This window comes from Natrix helvetica, assembly GCF_964273705.1.
Source record: "Natrix helvetica genome assembly, chromosome: 1".
NCBI lineage: Eukaryota > Metazoa > Chordata > Lepidosauria > Squamata > Natricidae > Natrix > Natrix helvetica.
The window spans coordinates 334,168,961-334,188,748 of NC_138548.1; the positions used below are offsets into that span (position 1 = coordinate 334,168,961).

General features: G+C 44.5%; 1 pseudogene across 1 annotated transcript; it reads right to left on the bottom strand.

Annotated features, from left to right (window-relative positions):
• Window positions 1–1,712: 1,712 nt before the first annotated feature.
• Window positions 1,713–2,847, bottom strand: LOC309399882 (dynamin-1-like protein; annotated as a pseudogene). The gene has a single exon. The product of its transcript is annotated as a dynamin-1-like protein (transcript).
• Between the last annotated feature and the right edge of the window lie 16,941 nt (window positions 2,848–19,788).

Here is a 19,788-nt window from a genome sequence, read left to right on the forward strand (position 1 = left end):
TGAAAACCTTATCATCCCAGGTGGAAAATGTAGTCACCTCTCCTATCTAAAGGCCTATTGTTATCTGCCCTCTCAGTTGTGCTATGCTGTGTACCTAGAATTGCCTGTAAGCCTGTGTGATGCCATCACCTGTACTTCATTCTCCTTATCAAAATTGTTATTATGTCTTTTGTCTGCATCCAATAGCCTCAAGGGGCACACCATCACTTTTAATTTAAAATCAGATGAATTCTGACATACAGGTGAAGAGAAATTTGGCCTGAGTGGAGATTACTTCATTATGCCGCTTATTAAAAACATAGCTAGATGCATGAATTATTTGTGGGTGACATTTAATATTACCAGTTAAATCTATGGAAAGACAAGTAAAAAGTAAGAAAATGGAAAAGTAAGAAATGAAATGGGTTGGGAAAGAGAATTCACTTGACTGAACTCTTGATTTGAATCTGTGATATTTTCAACTTCAGAGATACTTATATTATAAGATGTTACCACTAAAAAAAGCCTCAAATCATTCTTTATAAGTATTTGCTACTGACAAATAAATTCAATATGCAATTTAAAAAAAACCTCAGTGTAACAAGGAACTAGAGTTGTCCATTTTTCCTAAACAAAAAATAATAGTATAGCTCAGACTATGACTTTATTCCACATCAAAATTATTTTAGAACCCCTGCATTTATAAAGAAAAATATTGCTTAAATAACTGCGCTATCAAGGACCTACTGTCTATTTCTGATTTACTATTTACTCTTGACTATGTTACAATTTACAGAATATAAATAGAAGCTTTTTTATTTGTGGGTGACCACATGCATAATATCTCCTGGCTTCTGTTTTATATTTTGTACGATGGAAGAGTAAACTAATTCAAATGACTTCAAATAGTTGATGGAATAATGAGCAATGTCATAATAGCTGTCTTCTGCAATAATGTTGAATTGCCAGCAGAGTTAATCATTCATAGGGTTTGTAAATGTGTATAGTTTATGTTGCTATTTCTGTGGCTAGAGAAAGAAAAAAAAGGTACCCCCAATACAATCTACAGTATAGCCCAGCATTCCTCAACCTGGTGTGCTATGCTGAATTTATACCTCCATAATTCCCAGCCTGGTTTTTCCAGTTGCAATGTATGGCTGTGTAAGTTGGATCATAAGAAAAGCTGAGCACCAAAGAATTGAGGCCTTTGAACTATGGTGCTGGAGAAGACCTTTGCGAATCCCTTGGACTGCAAGACGATCAAACCGGTCAGTCCTAGAGGAGATCAGCCCTGACTGCTCTTAGAAAGCCAGATCCTGAAGATGAAACTCAAATACTTTGGCCACCTAATGAAAAAGGACTCATTGGCGAAGAGCCTAATGCTGGGAAAGATTGAGAGCAAAAAAAGAAGGAGATTACAGAGAATGAGGTGGCTGGGTGGATTCACCGAAGCAGTAGGCATGAGCTTAAATGGACTCAGGGGATGGTAGAGGACAGGAAGACCTGGAGAAACATTGTCCATGGGGTCATGATGGGTCGGACATGACTTTGCAACTAAGAACAACAGCAAAATTCCCAGCCAGTTGAGCATAGGGCAATGCATAAAAGCCCAGAGTGATAGTTTGGTGGTGGTGATTATAAAAAAAATGAGATCTGAGGGAAGCAAATGACAGAAAATGTAAACAGGTTTGACTGGTTCTATGTTCCAGTGACAATTTTATTAAAATGGTGACTCAATGTTCAATGTTGCATGCTGTACCCAATGGTGTTGCAATAGTCAGTGGCAAACTTCATGATGATCTGAAGCAAGGTGGCATTCTTGTCTTCAATGGGCTGCCCATAGCTCTGTGGCACTGATTGGTACTGAGCTGTGAGCACATTCACTGGCGTCTTCAGTTCAGGCAGGCAGTTGCGATATGGTGCATCAGCAGCCTGTTGAGAGTTTTGGGCAAATAACGTGTGCCATTGCGGTTGGCAAGTGAAGGTTATTTTTTCTGCATGAATCCTTGCTCATCCTGCAGAGACTCACTGATGCTCTTGTTACTGCTGATATCACGTTGGCTCCTGTTGACCACCCCAATGATGCCTAGCTTGACAGGAATAACCCAGCCCATCAGTACATCCAGGGCATCAGTCCCAGCATCCATTGGATCTAGCTTGGTGACCACAGCCAGTGTCCTTCGACCATCAGGGTCAACATCCCGTGCTAGTATGAGTGCTTCTGATGTAGCCATGTCAGTATTGGCCAGCAGTGACAGCCAGGATTAAGCAGTTTGGGTTGGAGATGTAGGATAAGATCATATCTCCGACTTGATTCTCAATATAGGGAGGTTGATCTCCAATAGGCACCTTGGTGATTCCTGGAAGATCTACCAACGTCAGGTTAAGCACATGAGGTGAATAGATCTTCAGGTACAAGGGTTCTGGACTGATTCCCTTATTGGTCCCAGTCATCCGCTCGGTTTCAATCTCAATTTCCTGCCGAATCTCACTGAAATCCATAAAAGTCTTGTGCTTGCAGTGCAGGAAAGTGGCCCATTCCTCTGTCTGGGCAACATTTTCTCCAGTAGTTTTCTGCCTCCTCTCTGCCAGGGTTGGCACATGGACCAGCTGCAAGACCAAGGGCCGTCGTGTGATAATTCCAGAGCCACGTGGCAAGAAATCCCGACCGACAATGCTCTCTAGCACTGAGCTCTTCCCACTACTCTGAGAGCCAACTACCACGATTTGGGGCAGCTGTATAATTTCGGCTCCCACTGTGTTGAAAATCTCTTGCAGCTTATTGATCACAGGGATAAGAGTCTCCTTAATGGCGACGGTGCAGCTCATGCAAAGGGGGCTCTTATTCCCCTCAGACTATTTACTCTGAATCCGGATCTGATGGCTAGTTTAGTGTAGTGGTTAAAGTATCAGGCTAGCAACTGAGAGACCATAAGTTCTAGTGCTACCATAGGCATAAAGTCAGCTGGTTGACCTTGGGCCAGTCCAATAGGAGTTCAGGCAAAGCTTTTCTGCAACCCTTGCCAAGGACTATTCCAGATAGTTGCCAGTAGTCAAAAACTGACTCAAAAGCATACCAACACCCATACACAAAGAGGTAGCAATGGTCACCAACAAACATCCTCAAACCATAATCAAACAAACACACAATATTTTCCGGATGACTCAAATGTTTATATTTGTGCCTGTAATGACTTGGTAATGTTTTAAAAAAAACATTATCAAGGACATTAACTAATAATAAGGGTTACCAGCTACTGAGATCATGATGACATTTTTTTCACATTGGCTTTGATAGCTCCAAAATCTAATGCAAATATCTTCCTGGTTCCTTTACAACACATTGTCTGATAATTATGCCAGCCTTTCTTTTAATAAAAAGACTCTGATTCATACAACCTATTGAGCATATTTTACTTATGAAATAAGGAAACAAATTGTAGAATCCTTGGTGCCCTTTGAGCTTATTTGGTTGTTTGCAGACATTTCACTACCTGACTAAGTAACGTCAGTTCAACCCTGAGCTACATACAGTATATTCTCTTCCAGGAAGAAACAAAGTTCTCGTTCTGACCTAGGCTTCCCCCAAAAGCACAAAGCAGAATTCTGGTCCCAACAAAACCCTTTTTATTCAGCAAATGTGAATTCTCTCATTCACATTCAGCAAGACCTGGCAAACAGTCTTTCAAAGGAGTAATTATGACTACAGACCTTATGTATCTTGGAAAGCTGCCATGTAAATATTTTCCAAATGAGGTGCTGTGCAAGGCAAGTCTGAGATTCACAGACAAATTTTCACACTTCTGAAAGGAAGCTTAACGACCGAACAAACAAATTGTTTCCTGCAAAAGCCCACTCCCCTTTTGCTCCTCTTTTATTCACCTTCCATCTGTGACTTTACTCCCAAGTCGACCCTGCTTTCTGAGTTGTTCTATTCTTCTGGTAGCTCTGTGCATGCACACACTGGGAACAGGCTCCAGCTGTTCCTCTGCCTCACTGCTGTCTATCTCCGTAGGCTCCTGAGCACTGCCAGACAACCTCAGCCCCTTCTCTGCCTCCGACACAGAGGCCACATCTAAGCCTTTCCCATCCTCCAGGACTGGCCCATGCTCCTCCCCAACCTCCACACTGCCTGACTCTGCTGCCAGCTCCGCAGGCCGCTGCTGTGCCACAACAGTTCTTGTGACAAAATATTATCTTTGACACAATGCGCATAAACCCTGAGATTAACTGAATCCCTATGGATAAAGACACCGTTAGTATAGTCTGAGTGGCATTATTTTTTTCTACACATAGTTAGTCATGGTTATTAGTTATTGGTTATATTAATTCAAAAAGATTTGTTATATATATTCTAAACCCCATCTTTCTGGACTTGTTGCAGACTTGTAACAGAGGTAACTTCTTACCTAGAAGACAATGTTAGACAAAGATAAAGAATTGGAGAATGGTCAGCTAGACAAAGCATAACCCACATGAAAAGTTGGACGATTTAGGTCCAACGATTTAGATTTAGAGAGATGGTATTGTAATCTATGAAATTAGCATTTGCTCATGTATATATTTGGGGCAATTATTGCATGGTTGCTGGAATAATTACTATGCTTCTCTGTTCATCTTTCTGCTTTCCTTTTCCTTCTGCATTGAAAACATAGTTAACTGTTGTACAAATTGCAAGATTTAACTCTTGTCAGTGTATCCTTCTATACATCATCATCGATGAGGGCAACCGAGCCAGATGTGTCCAGATTCATGAATGGATGGGAGGTTGGAATAGCTCATTGATTCTGCTTTGACATGACCTCACCAGCCCTTGAAGGATGCAAGAATTATATCAGTACGCTGCATTAATTAGCCATTTCATCATGCTACATATTAATATTGCCCTGGTGTTGTTTTCAAATAGAAGGAGTGCCTTTTTTAAAAAAAATTGCAGCATTTCTTAATTTGGATGTCTTAAGCCTAAATAACAGGTTTGGGGGGGGGGAAATGTATTTTCTTTCCCCATCTGAAAGGGGAAAGTTTGACAAATGGAGGCTATCCTATTTTCAGGGACACTGTTTAGCATTCTGCTCTGCCAGGAATTTTTGTTGTTGTTGTTGATTTCATTATTTACTTTTTAATTACAGTCCAGGCGTGTATTTTATGTTATGGCTTTGCTCAGGCAAACAAGGCAACATCTGCAGCACTGTTTGATGCACTTTGCAAGCTGAGATATATTTCAAGAGGCTTCGTTTTGCTCTAGAGAACTTTGAGTTACCCGTATTTTTCGGATTATAAAATGCACCAGAATATAAGACACACCATGATTTTGAAGAGGTTTTGCATTCTGCAGGCCTCCCAAACCCTCTGCATGCCTTGTTTTTTTTGGGGGGGAGGGCATGCAGAGGTTTGGGAGGCTTGTAGAGTGCTCCTGGGGTATGGGTGAGCAAAAATGAGCAAAAATGAGCAAAAACGCCCTGTTTTTTGCTCGTTTTTGCCCTCACTAGCCCCCAGGAGCACTTTGAAAGCCTCCCAAACCTCTGCATGTCCTTTAAAAAAAATGGTCGATTTTTGCTCATTCCCCCCCCCCCCGGCCCTCAGGAGCACTCTACAAGCCTCCCAAACCCTCTGCACGTCCATTTTTGCAAAGGGGGCGGGGTTTCGGTCGCCCAAAAATGCTGTATTCAGTGTATAAGATGCACCCAGATTTTCACCCTCTTTTTGGGGGGGGGGGAAGGTGCATCTTATACTCCAAAAAATATGGTAAGTATGGTTTGGTTAATTGAGAAAAGAGACCGGTGATAGAAATGCAATTTTAGGGAAGGAAGAAAAAGTTTCCTGGGAAGCTGCAGTCTTTCTTTAGAAAATCTTCATTCTACCTTTCTATCACATCATAATAGAATCCGCACTTAAGATAAGCATGGACTTTTGCAACTAAAGCCTTGTTAATCTTTCAAGGCAGGCAGAAGCAAAGCCGAGAGAAAGAAAGGCAGACAGGCTTAAGTTTACCCATCAAAGATTTCCCACCAGAGGCATCTACAGGATCGTGTGATTTCATCAAAATGATGAAGGTAGCTTTGCACTCAAGCTTTGCACCTTTTGTACATTTGTGTGATGTCACTAGGCCCATATAAAAGGGCTGCAACTGGCTTACCATTGACATGGCACTGCTTTCGCCGTTTCACCAATCTAATCCACCCAGTGGACATTTCTGCTTCCCACTTCTGATTTAATTCCACTTTATCCATGAAATAACTTTATTATATATAAAACTAAAACTTTGGAATGGCCCAGTGGTCTGTGGGGCGAAAGGGTTGTGAATTCGATCCTAGGTAGCGGCAGATATTTTTCTCTCTGGGCGCAGTGAGTAATTGTCTATTGTGAACTCTGCATAGGTGTCAGAAGAGCATCCGGCCAGTAAATGCTTGGGCTCCGCTCAGTTGCCTCGATTCCACCTTGATGCAAGGAATTACAGGGTCATTAAAATACACACGCACCATTTCTTGGCCTTTTGGCAAAAATCAAATGTAGCATATATAACTAAAGTGAAAAAATTCAAAAGAAATTTTAAGAACTCTAGGCCTACTACACTACTTCACTGGAACTCTAGTAAAAAAAAATCAGAGGAAGGCTCCAGACATCTCATCCAAAGGTTTCTTACCCAGGAGGAACAAAATTATGCAGTAATGTATTCTAGTAAATATACCTGGTAAGAAATCCTGGGTTGCTTAACATGTCCTGTAAAGCCCCTAAATTTATTTAGAAATCAAATGTGAAAATGTCTATACCTATCATCTGCCTTTTCAGCTATTTAGAAGTAATTTGCATCCTCATTGTATACCTCTAGAAAGCCTAGGTAGACCATGGAACAGACCTGAGATTTCAAGATTCTCAGCAAAACTGCATTCTAAAACAATGAAATGTATTTTATTTTTTGTATTGATTAAGATTTACTGGTATCAATTGAATCATATTGTCAATTATTTGATTGAAGAAATTTCAGTTGGAAAGATTGTTAGTAGTTGTCAAGTTATGGAAGAGGACAAGTAATTGATACCATTTTTAGTCTTAATCCAAACAGCCTTATTTCATGACCAACAGATATCATTGCAATATATATCATGGGAACCTTTAAGAAAACACCTTAGAAATTGTAGACTAGCCTGTAGCCTGTCTATGGCTTTGTTTTGGAATAGAAATATATATTAGCAACAACATATCCTGATCTAGACAGCATACTAAAAAGCAGAGACATCACCCTGCCAACAAAAGTGTGTATAATCAAGGCTATGGTTTTCCCAGTTGCAATGTATGGCTGTGAAAGTTGGACCATAAGGAAGGCTGAGCGCCAAAGAATTGAGGCCCTTGTACTATGGTGCTGGAGAAGACTCCTGCGAGTCCCTTGGACTGCAAGGCGATCAAACCGGTCAGTCCTCAAGGAGATCAACCCTGACTGTTCTTTAGAAGGCCAGATCCTAAAGATGAAACTACTTTGGCCACCTAATGAGAAGGAAGGACTCACTGGAGAAGAGCCTAATGCTGTGAAAGATTGAGGGCAAAAGAAGAAGGGGATGAGAGAGAATGAGGTGGCTGGATGGAGTCACTGAAGCAGTAGGCGTGAGCTTAAATGGACTCCAGAGGATGGTAGAGGACAGGAAGGCCTGGAGAAACATTGTCCGTGAGGTCGCAATGGGTTGAACACAATTTCATAACTAACAACCAAATCCTGATAGATATGTGGCAACTCAAAGGGATCTCCAACCTTTTTGGTTCTGTGGATTGGCAGCAGTGGCTTTGGTGGTTTCCATATTTGCAGTTTAGAACAGGAATGAAAACATACTAAAGAAAGCCCACCCTGAGTTTGAACTGAAACTTCATGACTAATGTAGAATTCTGTGACAGCCCACTAGGAACATAAACAAACATTCACACCAACTGCACTTTGCACACTGTATACTAACCAGGTGTCAACAAACAATTGACACATTCTTGGAAAATTGATGTAGTGCTTGCAATCAACCGGCATAATTTAATGAAAATAGAAAGCTCTTAACCCTCCCCTCTGAATTCTGGGAAAAGAAAAAAGGCTCTAAACTCCTATATAAAGTTTCCAGAAATCACTTCCAATAACTATTCTTGGAAGTCATATGTGCTAAACTCTCCAGATCTCATTTGATTAAGTAAGGCACTTTATATATTATGAAACCTGTAGGTATTTAAACTTTAATATGTGAAATGTTGAGATAGAAGTCATATTTATAAGAAAATATTAATATCTAATTCAACTCTAATTCAGCTAGTTGTATTACACTTCAGGTGAGAAAGACTATTAGTTAGAATTAAGTACTGGATTAAAAATGATATTTCCTCCATTCTCCCTTCTGTAGGCTAAAGAGGGCAGGGTACTGGTAGAAATTGTTTAGGCTGCTACTAAACTGATTGTGTTCGCAGATGCAGATTCCAAGATGGTGTGTATGAACACAGCAGTTTTGACTTTGGATACATATTTGGCAGTTCCTATAATCCTGCATCCCTTTTCTGCATTCAGAAAATTGTAGCTAAACTGGACCTAGAAGATGGGAGGATTTATTATTACACAGCATTCATGCAACAAAAATCTAAAATGTTCAGCTACTCAGTGATAGTAAATCAATAGTAAAATGTTCAGCTACTTAGTGATAGTAAATCACTAAGGAGGAGGAGCTTCCTGGAGCAATGGCGGTCTGCCTGAGAGCTCCTTAGATCCACGAGCTCTTTTAAGGGAGCAGGGGGTGCTGCCGGCCCCCTTTTACATCATGGGGACCAGGTGTCCAATAAACAGCCACCCTGGGTCTTTTTATGACCCAAGGGGGGTCTCCCAGGGTGGCTTGAAGACCTTGAAGACCTGGAAATAGCTCGGAGAGTGGACCAGTGAGCTGCCGATGAGAGACGCTGCCCAAAAACGCCGTTTTTGAGACCGGAGGAGTTGAGTTCGCCGTTCTGGGAGCGGAGAGGTTTGGAGGAGCTCGGAAGAATGGCGAAAGGTGAAGAAACGGCGCTTGGAGCGTGCGGGGGCGTGCTATTGTCGTTTTTGGAGGCTTGTGGCTTGGAGCGAGCTCTGGGGCGGCGGTGAATGGAAATGGCCGTCCCTGGGGCGGCGCCAATCCAAGCAGCGGCGGCGATGGCTGGAAAAGCCGAACGCCAAATTCCCCGGCCTGCAGCAGATTGGAGAGATGTTGGAGATGCTGGAGGTCGAGTGGGAGGATTGAAGGTCGATAGGACTGGATAGGACTGGAGCAGGAAGGACTGGAGGCTGGTAGGAGCGGCGTTGGGGCTTGTAATGGTTTGGCTGGAGTGCTTAGAACATGGATGCAGGCCTAGGCAAGACCTAAATGCCGAAGGCCTGGTAGGAGAAGGGCTGCGTTCCAGGAGGCTGCTTGGAGGCTGGGGGGGGGAGGCTTGCTGGGAACTGGCAGGCTTGTTGGGAACTGGCAGGAGGTTTAACATCAGACTTGGCAGGGGAGTTTTTTACCCCCTGCCAGCCACCTCCTTGACTGTTCCGTTTACCCCCCCCCCCCTGCTGACTTTTGGACTAACAACTGCCCCTGTTTTTCATCCGTGCGCGCCCTGGAGGTTTTTACCTCCCTATCTTCATCTGACTGACCATCTGCCCCTTGCCCATTATCAAGCAAAAATCCATCTACCCCTCGCCATCCACCATTGACCACCCACTAGCCCCCACTTACTGACCGGCACCTGACCATCTTATTATCATCACTACCCCCCCTCATCTTGGACTGGACGATTCTCTTTGCACCGGTACCCGGCCTTTTCAATTTTATTGGACTATGGCATATGACCACACCATCTGCAGCACAGAGCCTAGGCCCTGATGAATTTTTAACAGCATATGTACTCTAGGCTAGACCTAATCCTACTGCGGGAATCCCCCCTCTCGCAGGTGTGGCCCTCCGCCCTTTCAAGGGCCCACCTTGATGACGGATTCATTAATCCCGAGAGGTGGAGGAAGCGGAGACTTAGGGGGTTTTTAGTCAAATGTTTTTAAAATTCTTTTAGGGGTTTAGGGGTTGGGGGGTGGGTGGGTCAGATCAGGAGCGATGACAGAGCCAGGTCACCAGGTGGGGTCTTGAGCAGAAGGAGCAGAGAGGAGGAGGGGGGAGAGGATATCATTCCTATACAGGGCTCTTTGATTCCAACAGTCGTAGGGAGGGGCAGATACGAGGACAGATTAACAACTCGCAGTCGGTTGGGAGACCGTGGGTGTTGGTTACACCCGGTCGCTTGTACCAACCCCCGCGTTCTAGGTGGTCAGGATCTGCAGGCCCAGGGCCCGAGGCTGTTGTTATGCAATGCGAGGTCCGTTGTCAATAAGGCCCCCCTCATTCACGATCTAATTTTGGAGGGGGAGCCGGACCTCGCGGGAATAACGGAAACCTGGTTGGGCCACGAGGGAGGGTTACCCCTCGTGGAAATGTGCCCACCAGGTTATCAAGCATTTCACCAGCCCCGGGCCCGGGGAAGGGGCGGTGGGGTAGCAGTGATTATCCGGGAGGACTTAGAGCCGAGGGAGTCCACTGTGCCACAGACGTCCGGATGTGAATCCCTTGTTGTGAAATGGGGCCCTGGGAGGCAGATGGGCCTGCTGATAGTATACCTGGCTCCCCGCCATACATCAGCGACCCTGCCTGAGCTCCTCGAGCTGATCTCATCGGTGGCGGTTGAGACCCCCAAACTTTTAGTGATGGGGGATTTTAACCTGCCGTCGGTGGGAGAAGCATCAGAGGGGGTTCGGGAGTTCATGGCTTCCATGATAGCCATGGACCTGACTCAAATGATTCAGGGCCCGACACACGAGGGAGGTCACACCCTGGACCTTGTTTTTGTCTCTCGCCAGTGGTTGAGTGATCTGGGAGGAGTGAATTTAACCATCACTCCTCTGTCATGGTCAGATCACTTACTCCTCCGACTTGACTTCCCTGGTGCTACCCCTCGCTGCGGGGAGGCGGAACCGGAAAACACTAGATGGTTCCGCCCCAGGCGCTTGATGGAACCAGACAGGTTCCAGACGGAGCTTGGGCCACCTCCTGCAGCCCTGACCCGCCCTCCGGTAGAGGACCTGGTGGCCGCGTGGAATAATGCGACTACCGGGGCCTTGAACCGGGTGGCGCCTTTGCGGCCTCTCCGGCGGCAACGATCCACCCTGGCTCCTTGGTTCACCAAGGAGCTAAGGGTGATGAAGCGCCACAAGAGATGCCTAGAGAGTCGTTGGAGATCCTCCCGATCCGAATTTGACCGAGCACAGGTACGAGCCCATTTAAGGACGTACCTAGTGGCATTGAGAACGGCCAAACGTCAATATTGTGCCGCTCTCATTGCATCCGCAGAGAACCGCCCTGCCGCCCTGTTTTGGGTGTCCCGCTCCCTTCTGTTTCAGAGGCCACGGGAGGCCCCTTTACAGGGTAGGGCAGAGGAGTTTGGGAAATATCTGCAGGATAAAGTCGCTCAAATCCGGAAGGATTGGGTCCCCTTCAGTGGCCCAGTCGAGACGCCAGTGGCGAGTCTTGAGAAACCTTTTTGGGAGGAGTTTGACTTGGTTGTCATCGAGGATTTGGACAGATTGCGTGGACGACTGCGACCTACCACATGTTTGCTGGACCCGTGTCCCTCCTGGCTTGTACTGGCATCCTGGGAGGTTACACGCGACTGGCTCCTGGGCCACCCTTAATTATATTAAGGGTGAATAGTACGATTCATAAAATATTAGCCATGAATATAGTGGCTTTGCCATATTCCTTGGAGATCCAGTTGTGGTATAGAGCCTGCTCAATGGCTGTACTGAATGCTATGAATGGAATTAGAGCCACTGATTATGTTTCTGTGTTTTGATATTATTTTTAAATAATAAATATTTAATATATATATCTGTATTTTGCTTATTGCCCTTGATGTTTTAGAACTGTTTGTGAGCTGTCCAGAATCATATACGTGAAATTGGTGGCTATACAAAATGGATGGATGGATGGATGGATGGATGGATGGATGGATAGACGGATGGCAGGTGAATGGATGGGTGGGTGGGTGGATAGATGGATGGATGGTGGATAGGTGGGTAGATAGATGTATAGATAAATAAATAAATAAATAAATAAATAAATAAATAAATAAATAATAAATAAATAAATAAATAAATAAATAAATCTTGGTTGACTTGCTTCTTGTTTTCAGCTTGATGTTACCCTGATTTGAACAAACTTTTCTTGTATGGTATTTTCCTGTTTGTAATTCGCTTGAATTCTCAGGATACTGGTGGGAAATTGACATTTGTCCCTTTTAAAAATTCTGATATTTATCAGTCACTATAGTAATTTTTGTAGAAATCATATTTTTAATCAGGGCAGTTCCATATCAAGAAAATAACTTAGCCACCTTCAATATAAGAACCTGCTGGAGGTCAAGAAAGCTGTGAGAATTGTACAGTAATAATTTGTAAAAAAATATTCCTCAACTGTAGACACATAAGAAAAAGGGAAAAAAAACCCTTCTTGTTCTAATCATCAAAACCATTTTAGGAAACTTGAACTGGAAGCTAAAATTTAAATGTGTGGGGAAAGTTAAGTCTTACATGACAAGACAATTGTATTAGGGTGGTATCTGACAAGCCTCCCCAGAAATAGCTGCTCCATAATTATTCTCTTCAGTAACAGAGAAAGACAGAGAAAAATGGTTCTTCCAATCAGCTCCAGTTTCCACTGATTTTTCTTGTAACAGACTTTCAGAGAGTAAGTTCCCCCTCATTATGTTGTAAATGCTTTTGCCAACTTGCCTGTTGAATACCAAGAACATATTTGAATATGTATTTGTATTGTATAAAATTACCTTGTATTCAGTTCTTGAGAAGCTGAAGATCATAATAACAGGGAAATCTGCCTTTTCTGCTGTGGGGCCTACCCAATGAAATTTCCTGCCTAAGCAGAGGGTTGGAATAGAAGACCGCCAAGGTCCCTTCCAACTCTGTTATTTTATTCTAAATGCTTTCCCCAAAATATGGACAGTTCCTTCCTTATGGAATCTGCAAAGCTGGGAAGAGCCGGCACTTCCCCGGATATTGTGGGCAGAAGACTGGGAGCTCTAGCATGGGTACTTGTCATTGGTGGGTTCCGGATCCCGTTCCAACCAGTACGATTGGAACGGGCCCAGCCGAGTCCACATGGATGTGGGCAGTGCGCGCATGCATCTTAGCGCCTCTGCAAGCCTCCATGATATGCAGCATGCGCAGAAGCACTGAAGACTTAAAAGACCAGTAAGGAGCTCGGAGCACCGGAACGGAACGGTATCTGGTGCTCCGGGCAGGCTCCGGTACGACCGTACCGGGGCGTACTGCCGACAACCCACCACTGGTACGTGTATTCAGCAGTTGATGTTTTTATTGAGCTGCGTTGTAGTTTTAATTTTTGCTTCAATTTTCCTCCCGTTCCACAGTTCTCAGATGATAAATGAACCAATTAATTAATTTTTTAAAATGACATTGAAATAGTTATACTTAGTTTTCCGATGAACTTTTACATTTGCATTATTCTACGATAGAAGGAAAAAGGGAGAGAAAGGAAGACAGGGAGGGAGGGAGAGAGAGAGAGAGAACAACATACACTGAATGGCACAACCAAGTAGCTGGCATTGCATACAGGAACATCTGCAGAGTGTACGGGCTAGACCAGGGGTGGCTTTTTGGTGCTATGCCCAAAGCACGCATGCACGAAACCCCAAAGTACAATACAAGCACACCTGCACATGTGTCCTGCCCCTGTCCATGCATGTGTGTGTCCTTCACATGCACCCCACCCCCATGCATGCGCAACAGAGACCCAAAGACCAACTGGCTGGCAGGAGACACGTGCACATGCGTGGTGGAGCTGGAATTGAGCGACCACTGGCATGCCTGCAGAGAGGGCTCTGCATTCCACCCGTGGCACGCCTGCCGTAGGTTCACCATCATGGCGCTAGACCCTCACAAGTCAGAATGGGAGATTCCATGAAATATCATATAGAATAACTAGGCTAAGATCCAGGCCATGACAGATCCAGACAGACAGATAGATTATTGGCCAATCAATCAGATGTGATAATAGATAAAAATCAGAAGGCAGCAGTGCTGATATATGCAGTGGTGCCAAGTGAAAGCAACAGTAGGAAGGAGTATGAGAAGCTGTAGAAGTACCAAGGTCTGAAGGAGGAACTAGAGAGGATGTGGAAAGTAAAGGCCAAAGTGATCCCAATAGAGAACCACTCAGGACGGCTCCAACAGATCCAGGGGTGGGTTTCTGCCAGTTCTAACCTCTTCTTATAGAAAAGGTTCCACAAACCTACAGTGCCGTTTAGAACCAGTTCCAGTTCCCTCCCCCTGCCCGTCCGCACATCATCAAGACGAAGAGTGAGAGGAGGAATTCTGGGAGTTGAAGTCCACAAGTCTTAAATCTGTCAAGTTTGAACACCCCTGGGGATTTTTTTCTAAAGGGTTAGGGGTGCAAGGATCTTGTAACGTGTCAGCTTTAAGACTTGCACACTTCAATGCCAGAGTTCATGAGCCAACATGACTGGTGAAGAAATTCTGGGAGTTGAAGTCCACAAGTCTTAAAGCTGTCAAGTTTGCACACCCCTGGGGGTTTTTCTTAAAGGATTAGGGGTGCAAGGGTCTTTTAACTTGACAGCTTTAAGACTTGTGTGCTTCAAATGCCAGAGTTTCTGAGCCAACATTTTGGTTGCTAAGCAAGAGCGTTGTCAAGTGAATTTCATCACATTTTACAAGTTGGCCATGCCCACCCAATCACATGGCTGGCAAGCCACTCCCACCTGGTCACATGGCCTTCAAGCCACTCCCACAAAGCAGGCCACACCTACAGAAGAGGTTCTAAAAAAATTTGAAACCCACCACTGAACAGATCCCAGGAACTGTCAAAAGCTCTCTGTCCTGAAAAGTGCAGTGTGTTAAGAACAGCTAAAATACTGCAAAGACACCCAAGGTTGAGGAAGACACATATCACCCATGGGGGTGAAAAGGAATTTTTGTATATGCACTTTCCTTTTTCTTCATTTTCTTTTAGCCTGAAAATCTTCCCCCACCCTTGTTTAACAAAACCCAGAACAGATTTATCCAACACTAACTAATTAAAACAAATCACATTGCAATGGAAATCATAGTTGTCAAGAGATTAATCTGGCAGGCTGTTAGAAGACTTTGTAAGGGCCCTGTGGCAGAGCCCCTTGTAGAAAGAGAGGTGGTGAGCTGATGGATGAGAAACAGAAAGCAAACACTGGATTCGCCAAAAATGTAGAAAACCTCCCGAAGTTTCTTCTCCCAAGCTCTTAGGCATTCAGGGTCAGAGGTTAACCATAAAAATACACTCTGTGAAGCTTCAGCAGTCCAAATTTTCAAATGAAACTCAAAATATCTAACCAAGAAAGTTAAGTTGGCAATAGGCGCTGGCTCTCATGCTCTTGCAGCCACAGTTTCAATAAACCTTCCACCTTTGACTTAGCTTCTGGCCCCTTCCTTCCCTTGGAGGAAAGCTTTCCAACCTGAAGAACCAACTCTGCCTGGGCAATAGAAGAGCTGAGAGGGACTGGGGTCTGCTTCTACAGGCCTGGTAAGGATAATCCAGCAGGTGTTTCCTCTTTGGGTTTTCCTTTATGAGGAGAAATTTCCTGACAGTTAGAACAATTAATCAGTGGAACAGCTTGCCTCCAGAAGTTGTGAATGCCCCAACACTGGAAGTCTTTAAGAAGATGTTGGATAGCTATTTGTCTGAAACGGTATAGGGTTTCTTGCCTAGGCAGGGGGTTGGACTAGAAGACCTCCAAGGTCCCTTCCAACTCTACTATTGTATTGTATTGTATTATTGTATTTATTGTCCTCTAACACAGGGTTCCCCAACCTGTGGGCCCACTACCAGGCCATGGCCTATTCATGACCAGGCCACGTGAGTGGCCCTCTCATGTGAGCTTTGTGGGGGCCCGTGGCTCCTTTCATTACGGGGATTCATGTCCTCCCTTGTGTGAGCAATGCAGGTGCTCAGGGCCTCACTTGCACAAGCGTCTCTGATACTTGCAGCCCAACTCACACGAGCACTCTGAGCAAGGGCGCGTACGTGCATGCACTTACCCCTCCCACAAAACCATGCCCTTTTTCCCCACTCCACTCCATAGCTCTAGCCCACCAACCTAGAAAGGTTGGGGAACGCTGCTCTAGACCTGCCACCTTCCTTAACTTTTCGTCTCCAACTCCCCACTGCTTACCCTTTGTTCAGAGCAGGATTTATTCTTAGCAAGCATTGAGTCTCTCCAGGCACTCATTGTCTGATGAGTCAGAAGAAGGGTGACATTTTCCCTTCAACACAGGCTCATTTTAAAAGGGAGCTTTGACAAGTGCCAACGTTGAATTTCTGTGATGCGGTAAAAGTTTAATATCCATCGATAAAATTTCATTACCTCGAACAGCACGTGAAATGAGCAACAGAATACCAGCCTTTAGTACGCATGCTTCCATACCATTGCTGACTTTTTACACTGTGGCTAAAACTTGAACTCTGATTACTCAGTCGGGATCAAACATGAAGCCAAAGGGTGCCATTTCCATATTGGCAGCGTTGACAGCTCAGGCAAGTTCCATAGGCACAAAAAGCAGAAAAGCCACCCAAGAACAAATCTGTTATCCGAGTTTATTGCATCCCAGTGGAATAAAGATGTCCTATGCATCTTCTAAAAGTTAAAAAAAAAGGATCTCATATAATTCTAATTTGAAAGATATGAAATGTTTACTTACTTGTCTGCTCTTTGTTGGCTTCGTTTGCTTAATTTATTTTGACATTTCAACATTCTCAGATAGTTTGTTTGTTTGTTTGTTTTGTTTTATTGGATTTATATGCCGCCCTTCTCCCAAAGGACTCAAGGCGGCGTACAGCATTAAAAAACACATATTACAAAACTTAAAAGAAAATTAGAAACAATCCAAGAAACAAACCGAATTAATATAACACTAACATTTTAAAAATTAGATAAAATTAACAGGCCAGGCCGGCTTGCGGGAAAAGCCAACTTTTTAGGGCATGTCGGAAGGACCGGAGGTCGGGGATTATGCGAAGCTCCGGGGGCAGCTCATTCCAGAGGGAAGGCGCTCCCACAGAGAAGGCTCTCCCCCTGGGGGTCGCTAGCCAACACTGTCTGACCGACGGCACCCTGAGGAGGCCAACTATGTGGGATCGCACTGGACGGTGGGAGGCTACTGGTGGCAGTAGGTGATCTCGCAGGTACCCTGGGCCTAAGCCATGGAGCGCTTTAAAGGTCATAATTAGTACCTTGAATCGCACCTGGAAAACAACCGGCAACCAGTGCAGGCCGCTTAAAAGGGGTGTAACATGGGAGCACCTAGGTACCCCCATGATAACCTGCGCGGCCGCATTCTGGACCAGCTGAAGCCTCCAGGTGCTCTTCAAGGGCAGCCCCATGTAGAGAGCATTGCAGTAGTCCAGGCGAAAAAGGACGAGGACATGAGTGACTCTACATAGAGCATCCCGATCCAGGAAGGGGCGCAACTGATGTACCAGGTGAACCTGGTAAAAGGCCCCCCTGGTCACGGCTGTCAGGTATTCTTCTAAACTAAGCCGTGTGTCCAGGAGGACTCCCAGATTGCGGGCCCCTCTGAGGGGGCAAAAATTTCTCCCCCTATCATCAAAGATGGAACAAGATGCGCAAATTGGGATGACGGAAACCACTCAGTCTTGGAGGGATTGAGCTTGAGCCTGTTCCTCCCCATCCAGATCCGCACAGCCTCCAGGCATCGGGACCTCAAGTCAAGGGCATCATTTGGGTGGTTTGGGGTAGAGATGAAAAGTTGGGTATCATCAGCATATTGATAATACTGTACCCCAAAACCACAGATGATCTTACCCAGCGGTTTCATATATATGTTGAACAGGAGGGGTGAGAGAACCGACCCCTGGGGCACCCTACAAGTGACGCGCCTGGGGGTCGATCTCTGCCCTCCTGTCAACACAAACTGCGACCGATCCGACAGGTAGGAGGAGAACCACCGTAAAACGGTGCCCCCCACTCCTAACCCCCCGAGTCGTCGCAGTAGGATACCCTGGTTGATGGTATCGAAAGCCGCCGAGATGTCTAATAGGACCAGGACAGAGGAGCAGCCCCTGTCCCGGGCCCGCCAGAGATCATTGACCAACGCGACCAATGCCGTCTCCGTGTTGTACCCGGACCTGAACCCCGACTGAAACTCTCTAGGCTTCTTTTCTGGCGTTTCATCTCCTGGAGCTCCTCGGCAAACCAGGGAGCCACTCAGGATCGACACCGGGTCAGAGGCCGCAAAGGCACAATGCGATCCAAGGCCCCAGGGAAGCTCCTGAGGGCTCCTGAGGGCTCCTGGGGAGGAGGCTGTTGTAGCCCTCCCCAGGCTCCTAGAAAGCCTCTGGAGCTTGGGGAAGGCATAAAAAGCACATCGAAAGCAGGGGGGTTGTGCGCATAGCATTATGGGTGTGGGCATACCCACGCACAACCCCCTGCACTCCCCCACTTTTGGCACGCAATCCAAAAAAGGTTAGCCATCACTGCCCTATACCGTTTCAGACAAATGGTTGTCCAATCTCTTCTCAAAAACCTCGGGTGTTGGAGCACCCACAATTTCTGGTGGCAAGTCATTCCACTGATTGTTTTCACTGTCAAGAAATTTCTCCTTAGTTCTAGGTTGCTTCTCTCCTTGATTGGTTTCTCTTTCTAGGGTCTCAACATCTTTTCAACATCCCAGGTGGAACCCCCACCTATTTGAGATTGGAAGCATCTGATCCTATTTTAGGTCATGCTAGAGCTGGTTTTATGATATGAATTCCCTATTTTGACTCAGTGATACATGAATCTTCTTTCTCTCACCCCAAATTTCCTCATTTAGTCAAAAACATGGTATCAGATGGATGAATGCATGTAACTAGTTCAGAGAAGGAAGTTGTACCTCAAGAGTGCTTTATAGATAAAGAGAATAATTTAATGGTCAATTAAGTCACAGTCTCAATCTAATAGCAATAAATGCAATTTATGTCTTGTAGTCATCATGAGGCAATTAGAGTGCTGCTGTTCTGGTGCTTTGCTCCATGGCTAAGTAGAAGATGTTGCTAATCAGCCTTCAAAGCCAACAGGTAATAATTAATAGGCTTATTTTTGAGCTTCCAGTTTTCACTGTTGAAAAAGGAGATATATGCTACCTTTCATTCCAAATTGAATCTCTGCAAAATAGAATTCTGTTCTCTCCTTTAAAATGGTCACCAAGTTGGAAATGCAACTGCACAAGACAAAGACTCTCAGCAAACTGTGTGACCAACAGAATAATTAATGGAGACATTTATCCTACTGAGAAATTTAGTATAAATGTAACTCAGTCTCTGAAATGATTGAAGTGTTAACACAAAATGTGAATCTGTCCAACAACATATATCATTCACTTTTATTGATTGGGATGTTTTGCATTCTAGAAATGCCATTATTCTTTTTTTAATGTTTTTAATTTTTAAACATAAAAGACAACATAAAAAATTCTCACCCATTACCTACATACAGCATGTCATTTGGTTACAAGTGTTTGTGCATCTATATTTTCAATTACGTATACAATCACAAATTTTCCATCTAATATAACTAGGTACCTTACTTTCATTATACATCATATATTCAATTATGGTTAATATTTCTTTCTTTTCAACGAACCTAATTCCCTTGCATTCTTGATTGTCTATTTAATAACAATATACCTTTATGTAGTCACTTATCTCATTC